The sequence below is a fragment of the Lagenorhynchus albirostris genome, chromosome 1 (genome assembly GCF_949774975.1).
Source record: "Lagenorhynchus albirostris chromosome 1, mLagAlb1.1, whole genome shotgun sequence".
NCBI lineage: Eukaryota > Metazoa > Chordata > Mammalia > Artiodactyla > Delphinidae > Lagenorhynchus > Lagenorhynchus albirostris.
In genome coordinates this window covers 123,349,316-123,352,749 of record NC_083095.1, presented here as the reverse complement: position 1 = coordinate 123,352,749, position 3,434 = coordinate 123,349,316, and positions in this window count along the sequence as shown.

Below are 3,434 nucleotides of genomic sequence, written 5' to 3'. Positions count from 1 at the left end.
TGTAAAAATGCAAATGATGCCAAGGGTGGGAATAAATACTGTAAAGGAGGCAAAACTTTAGCCATCTTAGGATTTCAACTGGGGCTCTTTAACAAAAAGATAGATTAACAAGAGAAAAATAAAAGTTTATTAATGCATGCGGCACACATCATGCCTGAGAAACTTCAATGAAAAGTATCTCAAAGTAGCAGTTTAGAACTCTGGCTTATATAGCATCTTCAACAAAGAACAATAAATTTGTAGAGAAATGATAGGACAAAGGAAAACAGTTTTTTTTTGTTGTTTTTTTTTTTGCGGTACGTGGGCCTGTCACTATTGGGGCCTCTCCCGTCGCAGAGCACAGGCTCCGGACGTGCAGGCTCAGCGGCCATGGCTCAGTGGCCATGGCTCATGGTCCCATCCGCTCCACAGCATGTGGGATCTTCCTGGACCAGGGCACAAACCCGTGTCCCCTGCATCGGCAGGCGGACTCTCAACCACTGCGCCACCAGGGAAGCCCAGGAAAACAGTTTTAGGCTTCCAAGGATGGCAAACTGTGGGAAGGTAAATATATGGGAGGGAGCTAATGGAGTAAGGTTGGTTTGTAGGCTCCCCTGGTACATTTCTGGGCTGACAAGAATCTGTCTCCAGAAAAGGAGAATTTATATCCTGCCTTTAAGCAGAAAAGAGGGGAAGGGTAGAGAGAGCTTTTCCTGCATTTGCTGCTTCTTAATTGCCTTCAGCTCAAAATAATTATGTCAAAGAGGCATATTTTGGGGTGACAGTCTGGTTTCCTTCAATACCAAAAGAATCAGCTAAAAGAGTTGAAAGTGGTTCCTTGCGGGGAGGGGCAGATGGAGTTGCATAGGCGAGGAACTGTCTTCATATATGCTGTGTAAAATGACCTATATTTGATTCTTTAAACTATGGGCATTAGTAACTTTGAGTTTAAGAAAATTAAAACAAATAAGTGATGTGCAGTTCTTTGGGTCCTGTAGGTTTCTGGTCTTGGGGTGCAAAGAATATCTAACTGTGGGTCAGAAGACCTAATTCTGATTTTGGTTCTGCTGATGACTGGCTCAAGGCCTCTTTGGGCCTAAGTTTCCCTAGGATAAGTGGAGTGATTAGCCCTGACTGCTATCCATAAGAATACCCTGGGGAGTTTGTTAAAATGTCCAAGGCCCCACTCCTGGATAATCTGATTCAGAAAGTCCAGCTTGGCAGCCCTTGGGAATCTGTTTTGTTATTATAACAAGCTCTCTGGAGATTCTTTTTCTTTTTTTAATTGATATTTTGGTTGTTATTGTTGACCCCCTTCACCCATTTCCCCCCCTTCCATCCCCCACCTCTGGCAACCACTAATCAGTTCTTTGTATCTATGAGCTTGTTTTTATTTGTTTCTTTGTTTTTTAATATCCCACATATGAGAGATCATACAGTATTTGTCTTACTCTGTCTTACTTATTTCACTTAGCATAATACCCTCAAGGCCCATCCATGTTGTCATAAATGGCAAGATCTCATTCTTTTTTTACAATGAATAATATTCCATTGTATATTTACACCACAGTTTCTTTATCCATGCATTCATCAATGGACACTTAGGTTGTTTCCATATCTTGGCTCTTGTAGATAGTAGAGCAATGAACATGGGGATGCAGATACCTTTGCAAGTTAGTGTTTTTGTTTTCTTTAGATAATATCCAGAAGTGGAATTGCCAGATCATATGGTAGTTCTATTTTTAATTTTTTGAGGAACCGCCACACTGTTTTCCATAGTGACTGCACCAATATACATTCCCAGTAACAGTTCTCAAGGGTTCCCTTTTCTCCACATCCTCACCAGCACTTGCTATTTCTTGTCATTTTGATAATAGTCATTCTGACAGGTGTGAGATGGTATCTCATTGTGGTTTTGATTTGCATTTCCCTGATGATTAGTGATACTGAGCATCTTTTCATGTACATGTTGGCCACCTGTATGTCTTATTTGGGAAAAATGTCCTTTCAGATCTGCCCATTTTTTAACCATATTGTGTGTTTTTTTGATGTTGAGTTGTATGAGTTCTTTATATATTTTGGATATTAGCCCCTTATCAGATATATGATTTGCAAATATTTTCTCTCACTATGTAGGTTGCCTTTTCACTTTGTTGATAGTTTCCTTTACTGTGCAGAGCTTTTTAGTTTGATGTAGTCCCACTTGTTTACTTTTGCTTTTGTTGCATTTGCTTTGGGTGTCAGATTCAAAAAATCATCACCAGAACCGATGTCAGGGAGCTTACTGCCTAGTTTTTCTTCTAGGATTTTCATGGTTTCATGTCTAACATTCAAGTCTTTAATTCCCTTGAGTTAATTTTTGTGTGTGGTGTGAGATAGTGGTTGAGTTTTATTCTTTTGCATGTGACTGTCCAGTTTTCCCAACACCATTTATTGAAGAGACTGGCTGTCTTTTCCCCATTGTATATTCTTGGCTCCTTGGTTGTAAATTAATTGACCACACATATGTGTGGGTTTATTTCTGGTTTCTCTATTCTGTTCCATTCATCTATGTGTCTGTTTTTAGGCCAGTATCTCTGGGGATTTTTATTCAGTTTAATGGGCCCATGGCCAGTGTGTCTGATATGAGAGCCAGAGATCTGGCTTCTGCTCTCACAATCTGTGGTCCTATGTCAGTCTTTCCTCATTTGGGGATTGGGCAGGTTGGGACCAAAGTTGTCTCCAGTCACTCCAGGACTAGCTTCTGGAGGTCCCCAGGGATTGAGGGGACAAATTGCTGGAGCTGCCCATGACTCAGGCAAGCAGAGGTCAGAAGACAAGATGCTGATGCCCCTGCCCTTCTCAGCTGCCCTGAGCAATGACCTGCAGCAATTAGCACAGAACCAAAACCTCTCAGCCCCCTCCACCCAACAAACAGGGCTGGACCTGGAGTTGAGGCCTGTAAAAAACGCAAATCAAATCTTGTTTGAACATGCAGTGAGGACTTCTGGAGGCCTACACAGGCCTAAACAAGAAGTTTGGGACTACAACCCAGGTTTCCCGAGGCCCATCCAGCCCCTGGGTGCTTTCCATTAAGCCTCAATGCCTGCCAACTTGAAATTACATTAAAAATATTCTTTGGCCTTGAAACTTGCTTTAAATAACTTGCAGGCAACATAAAACTATTTTAGAAATCAGCGAGATGGCATTGTTAGTCAAAAATAAAACTGCTCTTGGAAAAGACAGTAAAATTCAAATTCAATTTCTAAGATGTAATGTTAAATCTAAAGCTATTTATGTTTTGATTAAGGTAATCTGGCCTCAGTCTGCCACCTTCTTAGGTCCCCTTGTTTAGAGGCGACCAGTTGGCTGGCCTCTCCCCCACGTCACAGGGCCTTCCTCCATATCACTCCCCCATCCTTCTCCCACCTGCCCCAAACTTTCCCATCCCTAGAAAACTATTGCTTGATTAAAAA